At 41.3% G+C, this 12,772-nt stretch overlaps 1 long non-coding RNA gene across 1 annotated transcript; it reads right to left on the bottom strand.

Moving 5' to 3' along the window:
- Positions 1 to 1,180: 1,180 nt before the first annotated feature.
- On the bottom strand, positions 1,181 to 5,415 carry LOC309440065. Its single transcript, XR_014184110.1, has 3 exons — positions 4,150 to 5,415; positions 3,275 to 3,384; positions 1,181 to 1,781 (listed from the first exon to the last, which is right to left on the bottom strand). It is a non-coding gene; the product is annotated as an uncharacterized lncRNA (long non-coding RNA).
- Between the last annotated feature and the right edge of the window lie 7,357 nt (positions 5,416 to 12,772).

Here is a 12,772-nt window from a genome sequence, read left to right as displayed (position 1 = left end):
TTTTTTGCAAACCATGACATTTCTACAATTCTTATGTTGCTTCTGTTTCTTTCTAGAGTAGTGTTGTATCTTGCAGTAGAATTCTCTGCCGTATGGAAATTTTGGCTACAGGTAAAACCATCAGTATGTAGTGTCCGAATTCAGGCAAATGTGTATGGGAAGGTGGAGGAAGGAAAGCCGTATGTCCATCAAGTACATCACTGTGCAGAGATACTGAACTTAGCCCAAAGTAATCAGTCTTCTGAAATGTAAGCGTAATTAGCCCACAAACAACACTCTATTACAGCTCTACTGCCCATGGGAGTGGAGGTGGCATCACTGGATCTCACAGACAGTGTGTGAATTAGTATGGTGCCATATTAATTCTTACAGTGTCACTAGCTCAGGTACCTCTATAATAGGCAATTTATTGAACATTATGGAAGTTGCAAGAAAGGATATAGCTAAGTCCCTATATTCTAGTTGTCAGGATATCCCATACCTTTAAGGAATGTTCTAAGGAGACTGTCTTTCTAGTTACAATACAGATACTGTAGCAGTAGACTAAAGAAATAATACGAAGATTTGAAAAATATGTCGTTGCTCTACTAAAACAAAACTTGAGAGGATTACTTACAAGCTATTTAGGCAATGGCCATCAGTTCCATATCCAACAGCAGCTTCCAAAAGGTGGTTGTGATGTACTGGGGGAAGAGAAGCAAAGTGGGAAATGCCCCATGTGAAACCTAAAGATATTTGACAAACCATGCAAGTAGTTGGAGTTTACATAAATGCTTAGCATATGGCTTACACTAAATAACCACTGAAAAAGTACAGGTGTATTCTGGACAAAACATTGGCGGAATACATTATAAGAGTGATTCAGATTAAATACTAGTATGTGGTAGCTGTAGCTTGAATTTTTTGCATGTAGGTAACTGTACAATTGGACCCTCAGTTTGGCCACAGGATACAGCTTCATAATTGCAGTTTTCTGTATTGTTCTCAGTAGAAAGTGACAGATGTGACAGTTCCACTTTGAAATCAGACCTAGGGAGGAGGTAGCATTAAAACCGTTTTGGTTCTGCTATCGATAATGCATTTAGAGGGAATTAATTACAAGACATCAGTAGGTTAAATGAGATTAAATAGAATTCAATTATTCCCTGAATGTTTGATTATTGGAACTGAGTAATGGCCTTCTAGATCTCAACTCGGTTCTTTTTGGAAGATTATGCAAGAGTGGCCTGAGGTGTGTTCTAGCAGCCTAGATGCCATAATATATGGAAAATTACTTAATTTGCTACTATAGTGCTTCAAGATAATTGGCAATACAAAAAACTTGATGGTTTATATGCAATTTCAATGCATATGTGTAAAATGTTTATTTTCATATATTATTACAGAGCTGGCTTTTCCAGTCTCCTGTTACAAGAATGCTTTCTACCAAGCAGCTTGATTGAAGTTCATTCTGTGAGTTTGATGAATGTTTTCTGTCCATCAGAGGCACAACGTATGTAGCTACTTTTGCCAGGAGTTTAGTCGTGATTGTGTGGTCCCAGCAATGAGTTTCTGCTGTCAGCAGTCTGTCCATCTGGCTGTTAAACTTGGCAACAACACAGACATTATAGTGATGTTCCCTTTCAAGCACAGACATTTGAGAATACATGCTGACTCCAACAAGTACCAGTAATTGCACAGTACTGTTAAATAGCAGGCACTACACAGGGCTCCCTGGAGAATTCACTGGGGATACGGGTTGCTTCATAATGGTTCTGCTCTTTCTTCAGAAGTCATTATACCTGTAAATATTAAGATGCCCATGTTAAAATTTAAGGTTCAGTATGACAAGAAGACTGCTGTACAGAACTTTTGTAGCATAATAGCAGTAGTTACTGGAAGATACTTTTAAGACTTAATATATTGAACAGAGCCAAAATAGTGGTGTATTTTTAGATTAGTGGTGCCCAACATCTGAGTTTCTAGGAATCTGTCTGGCTACACTTTCGCATCTATCTTAGAGTAGTTCTCCTGTTTTTCTGTGTATCGGGTGGTACTGAATATAGAGATGCCTTGAATTTATACTTGGCTTTATTTTCCTTTCTTAGCTTACTCCCATGTCTGACTCCTGCTATGAAACTGGCCATCAAGGGTTTCAGAAAGCTCATCCTCCCAAACAAACTCAAATATTTAGAAGTAAATAAGCAGCTCAAGAAGGCAGGAATTGCTAATTCCTAAAGACTGCACTATTGGAAAAAAGCCTGAGTACAGTCTGTGGATTTTTTACAGAGCAGGGAAGGACAGGAGGCACATGCACCTATAGGCAAGATATGTGAATGATAAATTTCTTCTTTGCAGTATATAGTACTATTTTTTATTTTATTTATTTTAAATTTTATGCTTCCACCTGGAAGGAAGAGGCAAAAATACTTGCATTAGTATTCAGCACAAAATACTTGAGCGTAAAAGGAAACAGAGTCTGTTGCCCCAAAATGGAGACTGAAATTGTCAGTGGAAGGTAGTGAAGCCCAGTGAAATGATGCTGTGCAACCTGGTACCTTTTAATCCAGCTTCCAGTATTTGCCGAATGTCTCCGCCTAGCCTTGTAACTCCATATTAATCTTAGAGCAAAAGAATTTGATGTTTAAATGTCTAATCAATTCAAAGCTAGTCTTTGAGAGGGTCTGAAATAACCCTATTCACTTTCCCAAAAGTATTTATCAAAGCCCTGCTAGCCATAAATACACTAAGTCCCAGAATCTTGTTTAACAAAAACTCCTGTGAGATGATGTTTGACCGTATATGAGGTGGTGGAAAATTAGTCATTGCCTTTCTGGCACTATAGTTACAAGTGCTGTCTAAACAAGGACTGCAGAATTACACTGGCTTATTTTCCATGGGCTGCCACATGTATTTATTCAGGGTCGAGGTCTATTGAGTCCTGTGAGACTTGAGTTGAATCCCCATATCTCAGACCTACTTGAAACCATTTTAGGTTTTTTGCTCCATTTCATTCACCTTATGAATTTTTGACTTGCTGAAAATCCACGTTAAACTTGGCCTGCAGTTCAATCCTGATCCATTTCCTTTTTCTTTAAGTAGAATTCCTAACCAGGTATGTTCTAACGTAATGAGCTGTAAGCAATTAATCACACAGTTATTAATGGAAGTAGAAGGCAGTACATTGCAAGTGTGTTCCTTTCACTTAACCATGTGAATTTGTGTCTGGTGAAAATGCAAAGACATCAGTCAAGCTGACAGATACAACCTCTGTCTTCTGTGCTACTGCCCTTACCATTGTTCAGTGACATGGAGCGTTCAGTGACGTGGAGCATTCAGCGTGGCAGCTGGCAGTGAGAAACCCCTCCAAACAAATCGAGTAGTGTGGTGAGTTCCATACCTTAGCTGAGGGAATGGCAATAAAATGTACCGTGAATGCAAACGCTAAATTACTGTATGAAAGTTGTGCCTTTTATAAATAGTTTCCTGCCAGAAGTGAACAATAGGAAACACATTAGCATGGGGAGCTTGCATGCAGTTAATAATCTGAATGCTAAGAAACTTTTTCCTCCTGACAGCCCAGAATTGTTTTATAAATTTTTTAAAAATGTGAAATAGGTGTTTGACGTGAGCAATTAAGGGAAGCTATTTAGAATTGCAAAATGAATTAGAGCTTTAAAATGTCTTTACACAGTTATAGGCAGTAGTATTGGAATTAGAATAATGAGCTAGGAAATTGCTTCTTCGAAATGAGAAACATTTGAAACCAGAAATAATCTTCCAATTTTACTTCTCTGAGTTAAATTGCTTTTAATTCTAGATACTCAACAGTGATGTTGATATACATCAGGAGTCTCACAAATAGGGGTGGTTTTGTATGTTAGAAATTTTTGAAATGTTGAAATCTCCTTATGTTTTATGCATCTCTGCAAAAGGGAAAGGTCAGTGTCACTGGGGCTTAATTTCATATTTCCCACATCAACCTTTACATGCCATCCAGTGGAAGTAGCATTGGCGTATCTCCACTGAGAATATGAAGCACCTAGGAGAGTTTCCATGTTTCTAATCCTGTTTCCCCTGCAGAGAAACTTCATTATTTTCAGTGTAATGCCTCCATATTGCTGAGCATAAACTTCCTTTACAAAGGTGAGTGTCATTGTCTCTGTTTACCTGGGAGAAACTGCAGCGCAGGAATGGGGGATGATTCATCCATGTTGTCTTAGCGATGTGCTGATTGAGCCTCCGGTTTCCTGGTAGCTTGTGCCTTAGTCATATCCTCCTGTAAAGGCTGGCTTCGAGATCACCTCTCAACTCACATTTTGTGTTAACAGCAAGAGGGAAAAATACTGCAGATTGAATTCTGTGGGACAAGATTTGGCTGGCCTCAGCAAAACTCCCAGCACTCATCAGTTGGTAAAAGGAGATGTGCTAGAACTTGTTGGTCACAGGCCATGGGAAGGATAGAGGCGAGAACCTTAATTGGAAGGAGTGGAGAGTACTGATTCTATGTTTAGACAAGGTTCACAAGTTAATAAGGTTGTCCTGTAAAAAGGAGACTCTTGTTTTTGCACAGGGAAGATTGCTTGGGTTGGGGTAGTAACTGTTTAAGAAAATGTCTTAGCACCAGCCAGTCGGTGAATGTTTAGTGTACAGTGTGGACCAATCAGTCTGTAACACGGTAGCAGAAACACCAATCAGCTCGAAGCACATTGCTGAGGAAAAGTATAAATGTATGTGAGGTACACTAAGAAAGCGGACATTTTGTTTGCATCAAACTGCGTCCCGTCTCTCAATCGCGGCAGAATTCCTTCTCACTTGTCCTGAAAGGAGACCCTGGCATTATTTATATCTGTAGATTTTAATATTAAGATACTTCTAGAGACAAGAGTATTTCTCCCAAAAGCAGCACACAGTGACTCCAGTGCCCGAGGTGAAGATCTACAAGTTACTATGGCTACCCTAAGGCTTTTCCAAGTCACACTTGCCTGAGCTCACACAGCTGGTAGCACTTGAGTTTGTGGCTGTGAGCAACAGGGACCAAAGGACGGGCTGGGTTCTTCCACCAGACCTGCTCTGCTGCTGGACCACCAGATTCTGAAGTTTCTCTGCACCATGTGTACCGCAGGAGACGGCTTCGTGGAAGTGCGGCTTCCCTTCAGCTTCTCAGACAGGCTCACCCCCTGCCGTTGTTGGCGAGCGAGAAGGTAAGAAGTTGTAGGACTGCAGATGGTGAGAAATGAATGATTAGAAAACCAAAATCCAAACCCCAGTTGTCAGTGTCTAGTGGAAACCCTGTGGTTCCAGTTGCAATTCTGGTCAGGGTCATTAGATAACAAGTGTTTGCTAATATGCTAAGAGGCTTGGAGAAATCTGTGGTAACAAGCCAGGCCCATAAAGCTTTTTGATAATTATGTAAATCCTGTGAAAAAGTCTGTAGATCACACACCTTTTTAAAAATTTAAATTTAAGACTTTCTTAAGGATAAATAGCGTTCAGCTAAATTTGTTACGGAATGGCTGAAACTGGTTAAAAAACACTTAAACACTTAAAATACTGGCATCTTCATGCTGTGCTGCTGTGTCAGCAGAAGGCCCGTTCGAGGTATGCAGACAGGCTCTCCCCCTTGGAAGGCTCTTCCTCCCTAGGAGTGAGGCTCACAGGTGTTGCTCAGTGCCTGAACAAGAGGAAGCTGGTGATGGGCAGCTTGTCACTCAGACACGTAATCTCAGGGCCATTCACCTCTGTGCCTTTCTAAGCACAGAATTTGTCTGCTAATGACAGCAATTCTTACCTTGGTGGTGAACTTTAAATCACATGAAAACCATTGACTCTGCCACAGAAATTAATCCAGAGTTTTTCAGTGGCTGTTTCAGTAGCCTATTTCAATACAGATTTTATACACTATCATTACAAGTAATCTGTGAAAGATGTCTCTAATTGTGCAGCTCCAGTGCAGACACACATGTTGTGCACGTGTGATCTTCATGGTCCAAATGGCCCTTTTCTCAGTCCCAGTTGACACAGTTGACGCTCTCAACTTGAGGTGAACAGATGATGAAGTGATGCTGTCCCTCTGATTTTGTAACCAAAGATACAAAATTAAACTGGGGTAAAATTTCTCACTGAATACAGATTTGCAGCATGTAAAGCAGTGTTCTTGTGAGTGCATTTTAAAGGAATAGTTATCTGCTAAAAAGGAAGAGGGATATGATTGTATCTAAACTTTCAGACCAAAGAAACTCAGGCTCCTGAAACCTGTGCAGGTAGCAGCAGGTGTAGCCTGTGTTTTGCTGAGAGCTTGTTGCCATGTCCCCATCCCAGGCAGGACCCAGCTGGGGCCCAGTCCCAGGAAAGGTGAGAAATGGGGGAACAAATGCTCCTAGTATTACTAAATTTTTTGGCTTTCCATTGCTTCTACATGCACAAATGGTGAACAGCAGCAATACTTGTGTTAGGCTGAGGAGCGAGTTTCATTTCCACATAAATAATTTATGGCAATCCCTAGCTGTTACAATGATAAATTATGATAAACAGAATAGTTTCATTTAGTTTCTCCGGGTTTGCTGTGCAGATGGGCCGCGCCCTACGGTGCGGCAGGAACGGGGGGCTGTCCCACAGCTGGTGTCACACCTCTGCCTATTCCACACAACGGGGAAAATCGGATTATGGATCTTCTTTGTCACAGTCCCTTCAGCAACCTTTAGGCAAGGTGAAGGTGGCACTTGGCCATTTCCCTGGGGGCTCACAGCTTGTGGTGCCCTCTGCCAGGAGACTGAGCACCCCATGTGAGGAGACCCCGGCTGAGATCCCGGGGATGTGTGTAGTGGCAGAGTTCAGAAGTGAAAAGTCATAGAACTAGAGCCCCTGTGACTGATGCAGATAATCTAATAAAAGCGTTAGCGAGATTCTCCTCTGGAGACACGGCTGCTTAGTTTGGAGCATGCGTGACTGACTAACGCTGGAGTGTGAATGTGGGTGTTTCCTCACTGCTGGGAGTGGAGGGAACCTGTGGTTTGTCACCTTATTACAGCTTTGCTCTGTCAGGCCCAGGAGAGGAAAGCAGCAGCTGGCAGCTTTGAGAGTCATGCAGTCTGACTGGAAACTGCAGGTTGGAGGCTCTGAGGTGTTACACCGTGAGCCACCTAAAACTCAGACTTAAAGACGTGTCTGTCTGTTCTCAAATCCTCTCCTTATCGATGATCAGTGCTTTCCAGAAACAGGTTCAGGTAGGTTAAAACTTGGGGTAACACTGAAGAAACCAAGTCATTGACTGCCAGGAGAAAAGGCGGGATAACAATTTATGTTAACTATTGTGTAAAAGCCAGAGGTCCCCTTACAGGTCTTCCACTTTTCTCTACCCCTGAGATTCTGTTCTGATAAGGTTTTACCCATCTGTAATCCTGATTTTGTGTATCTTGGGGACTGATTAAGTTTACCTAGGAGAGACTGTTAAGTTGCTCTAAGCCACAAAGCTGTGCAGTCCCAATGTCCTCCTGCTTCCTTCTTGTTCGCTGGGATTCCTGAATAGCGGATGCATCCTGACATGCAAGTTCTGCTGCTGTCACCTGTCCTATGGAACCCTTTTCCTACAGTTAGCGAGACATACATGTATATTACCTACCCACATATGGCTTTCTAAAAGAAATTATGAAGTATTCTTGTGTGCCCTTCCTAACCAGGCACCTGCTTGGGCCCATCTACCTGGTAGGCAGAAAAGAGCTGTGAATGTCTCTTTCCACTGTTCTCACCCGTGACCACGGCCTCTGCTGGTGACTTCAGAAATGGTTTCTTTTGTGCTTGCTGTAATGATGCTCCCAGCTCCAGGGCCTGTGCTGTACTGCAGTGCCGGATGCTGGCTGAGAAAGTCAAGGTAAGGAACCGATCTAGTGAATGACTTTGGATATGTTAGGACTCCTACACTGTAAATCCTTTATCCGGTTATTGCTGTATATCAAATACCGACACAGCCACCCCTGAGGATTTCCATTGCGCAGAAACTAGGAAACATATTCTTAGATTAATCTGTGGCTTTACAGTAAGACTGATTTACTCCTTCCCATTCCATCCAGCATGACTTCTACTGTGGTGAAATCCCACTATATTTTTGGGAAGAATTCTGAGAACTAAAAAGCTCTCATACTGTGCTGGTAAGATGTTGACTCACTGAGTGATTGCTTTCCTGCTGCCGATGAGTAAATCAGGCACTTAAAACTAAGAAAAGCAGAACTATCCCAGTCTCTGTAATTAAATTCTGCTAGTTTGATTCTTAACTATTTTTTGTGATCTATTTTGTATGGCACATGAACATACAACTACTTTTCTTCACAAGAATAATTTGTTGAAAGCCTATGTAATTAATATACGAATAAATTAAGCATGGCTTTTAAACCAAGAAATTAAGGCGCTCTATTTTGTGTACAAATCTTTGCTGTTTTATTAGAGATAGAAACCCTGAAGTGTTTATGAGAAAATATTATGTTGTTTCATAGCTTTGTACTATCCATTGATTTTTACTATAGTTAATTCTTAGTCAAATTACAGCTCAGTTGTTACTGTCCCATTGCCTTCAGTTCATGCCCTTGTTCCTGATAAATGTGAAACAGCTAAGTGTTCCTATGAAAAAAACTGAATAGTTTTCCCCTCCACTCCATTTCCGTATGTTTTTTTATTTGCTGTTACTTTTGGGCAATGTTCAGAGTCCATTTGTGTTCCAGAAATGGAAAAGGACATAACTTTGTCTAGTCAAGCAACCTGATCTTAGTCTCAGTCTGAGAGAACAGGTAACCCTCATGGACACAAATCATCAGCACCAAAGGCACAACCACAGCGTGCTGTAGCAAAGACGTGTGGGTTCAGCTTGCATTGTGTGTGCTTGGCAACTCTGGTATATCCTCTAAGATCTCCTCACAGTATTTATAGCTTGTAATGATACTCACACCAGTGTGTCCTATTTTTCTGAAGCTAGTCAGCCTGTAACTTTGCAAGGCAGATTATGTGCTCTTACCCATCTTTGTGCTACAGGCCTTACCCAAACTTAACCACCAAAGTGCTCAACCTGGCAGGTATCTGCAACCCTAACTGACCTCCTATGCACTAGGATCAATTCCCTTTCTACAAAATGTTTAAACTATATTAGGCATCATATATGGCCTCTGAAGGCCATCCAGATAAAATACTAGCATTGCTAGAAACTTCCAGAAGATGCTTTGTACTGGGCCCCTGTGGAATACACGTGTGGTGTGTATTTTCAAGGAAAACATTTATAGGTAGGAATACCCACCTGAGGGCATGTATGCCACATCTGTCTACTTGAAGCTTATGCATTAGGCTGTGTAGGTCACCTGGGACCACTGCATTGCTGCAAGTGCTTTGAAACAAATCTGCTTGACAACACAGCCTGAGAGCAGACAAAATGGGCTGTGATTCAAAATAAGTGGTGACTCGATGCAAGGGTAAATCATGGTCAACTCTTCTGATCTAGGTTGCTTTACTAGCGGGAAGTGTGTTGAGAGATGTTTTCTGTTTCACAGTGTTGAGAAGCTTTAACTTGTCTGTCAGTGGACACAATGCTGCTGTACGTGAGGCTTTCTGCGTGCAAAAGTGCAACTGGAACACGTAGTTGGAGCTTTCGCTTCTCCGACAGCAACAAAGCTGGCAGGGCTTCTTCAGCATCAGGAATCCGTTCAAATAGAAGAGATAATCAAGTACTCTTCGAGACAGTCTGTGTTCATCTGGTGCCGTGGCTCATATTTAAATCAATAAATGCAAGAATACTCTGACTGCTTCTGTAGTTTGTCTCCTGTCTCAGCTCAATAGGTGAGTAACTTCATAATGTGTTTCCTTTTGTCCATCCTTTATGACAAGTGATAAGGAAGAAAAAACTACTGAAAATAGTTTTCCAGCTACCCTCTGCTTAGACTTTCTTTGAGACTGAACTTGGGAAGGGAGCTGGTGTTCAATAACGTAACGTATCAGCGGGCTGGCTGTTCTTCGTCTCCGGTGAAGTCTCGTCCCTTGGGTTCCTCTTCTCAAATGTGTCAGCAAATTTGTTTCGAAGTAATTGGGTTAGGCCTTAAAAGTGAGCTCAGGCAAAACCACACAGCTTCAGAAGAAGGTATTTTGTTTAGCTGCTTTTGATATAAATATTCTGTGTTCTAGCATTTGATGGACCTTTCTCAGGCACACTTGGCAAATTTCAAATTCCATTTATTTTAAGTGGTCAAAGCATCCCTAGCAAAGAAAATTGTGTGCTTTGTCTAGCCTTCCTTACACACTGCAAGAACCAGCAAAGTATTTGTTCCTTGCAATGCACCCTTGAAACTATCTCAACTTAGATTTGAGCCTGTTTGCCTTTACGGGTAGAATGCAGCTCTAAAAATCCAGCTTACGTGCTAACAAAGTAGAATGATAATAAAGGTGGTGTGTGTTTGTTTTGGGGGCGAATGAGGGTCTAATCTCCCTGGCTGGAGAGGAACATCAGAACATTTGTTTGGGAAGCTCAGGTTCAAAAAAGTTACAACCTCAACAGGAGCCCTGGTTTCTGCACACACATACTTTGTGTGTACCCTTGAAGTTGGCAATCTGTTCTTGTTCTATCTATGTGATGAAATGATAAAACAAAGACTGAGTTGAATACTCACTTTCCATGTGTCTGCTGGAAGGTTTCCTTCAGCTCTCAAACAGATTTTTGCCTGTTACAATCATTATGTTCTGGTTTAGATTGCAGGATTCAATGACTAAGCAGATACCCAGGAAATCCTTCCAAGTAGCTTGTACACTATATTTCAAATTCATCTACGTACCATCTGTAAGAAATGGAATGGACAATGCTTTTTTCCCTCTATTATTATTTTTTTAAAGCACTTGTATTCTCTCCTGCAAGCTGAGTTGAGGAGTAGATGGACGCTCCATGTTTCAACTCAGCCATGCATGCTGGCTGCTTTTATTCTTCCTTTCATTAAGTCTCTCAAGATTTGGCACAACAAGAGCATTATATAAGACTAAATAATTCTTACATAAATCTGAGTGAATGCCTTTCATGAAGTACTGAGTGCTCATCATGGCTATAAGTAAAAATGAATCACTTCCTTTTTAAAGGGAAGCTTTAAACCTTGTATTTCGTGTAGTTAATTGCCACAAGCCAAAATAACCTTTTGAGCTCTTTGAATTTTCACAGCTGCAGACTGGAGGGGAAAAAAGCCCCACACTGATAAATAGAAACTCAAGAATTTCCAAAAGAAATTATTCCCCACTCCAACTGCCTCTTTTAGCACAAAGCCCAGCTCATTTTTGCCAGAATGGTAAATGTTCCTATCATGTGTTTGTAGGACCAAGAACCCAAGTATCTAAAGGAGAGGATGAGAAAGAATAAAGCAGGGACAGTATGAATTTGGTACTTAAAGAACAGCATGGAAAACAGGTCAAGAAGTATAAGTAATGAAGCTTTTGCTGGAGGCTCATTGAGCAGGTTCAGGGCTCAGCAACAGAATCATGGAAGACTCTCAACATGTTCCTCTATATAGGGAAACACAGGGATGTACCTCATGCATGCTTTTAAGCCAACAGAATAAATATCTGTATTAAAAGACAAGATTAGTATGCGGAATAGGAATTGGCATATAGGGAACCTAAGAGGAAAAGTGAGAGAAAATGTAATTTCCAGTCTCCTTGATGAAAGTGAGAACCAGTACTGGGAAAGATCAGAGGCTGCATGAAGAACACCGGGACTGCAGTCGTTAAACCCAGCCTTGCTGGAGGAGAAATTCTTTGGCCTGTCATCCTCCTCTGCTACGGGATGCTTATCTCCTGGTGCAAGAGGGAGTTTCTTGCTTCAGTGAAAGACAAGATTGGGAATGAAGGACCTGGCCTTGAAGAGGAAGTTTGTGCAGTGAAGTAGTGGGCTGGCAGTTGGGAGACATGACAGAAAAGGGAGGCTGAAGGTCAGAAACCCACTGTCCATCATGTCAAGGAGGAGGATGAAGGAAATACTGAGAGAGAAGCAGAGAGAAACATTCCGTAAATAACAAATGGAGCAGACAATCTCTCCCTTGAGTGGTAAAGAGGACCTAAGGCTGGGGAGAAGGAAAAGGTTAAAACGTTCTGTTAGAACAGATAAATCATCACCACAGAAACTGAAATCGCTTGTTGGCAAACATGGGAATGAGAAGTATGGGATATAGTCAGTATATTAAAAGACCAGTGGATGGCAGCACATTTTTACTACTGAAATACTGGGTTGTCACATCACATGTCGCAAGAACAAATCCATGTTTGACTCCGATAAGTTGGCACAGGCTGCAATGACTTGTGCTTCTTGTGTAGAGTTCATGTTTCTCTAAGCCAGTGGTGGCCACTATTGCAGATGTCCCACATCCCGTCACGTGGGAGACCAGCATGTTTGACAGGGACAGCAGTGAAAAGCAGAGAATAAGAGCGAGAGAGACATCAATGGGGACCATGTCATGAGACCAAGCTGTATGCACCTTCTCAGAGTTTATAAGGATATTTCAGGAATAAAAACTCAGGAGCCTATGCCTAAAGAATCACCTTAGTATATTACTTCTGATAATTTAGTGTAGTAGGAGTCCCAAGTTTATTGTTCTGCTTTGAAGCTGATGATTTTTTTTTTTTTTTCTCTCAAAAGCTGGGAATAAAATCTGTGAGTTGTAGAGAATTTTCTTGAGATTTAAAGCTATATATGAAGAGAAAAACTGAGTACCCATTCAGGCCATAGCATAACACTCATCCAACCAAAATCTGTTGTGCATTAAGTAGTTAAATGGAACCCTCATTT

The sequence above is a fragment of the Streptopelia decaocto genome (assembly GCF_964273445.1).
Source record: "Streptopelia decaocto genome assembly, chromosome: 5".
Classification (NCBI taxonomy): Eukaryota; Metazoa; Chordata; class Aves; order Columbiformes; family Columbidae; genus Streptopelia; species Streptopelia decaocto.
This window is presented reverse-complemented; position numbering and strand designations above follow the sequence as displayed.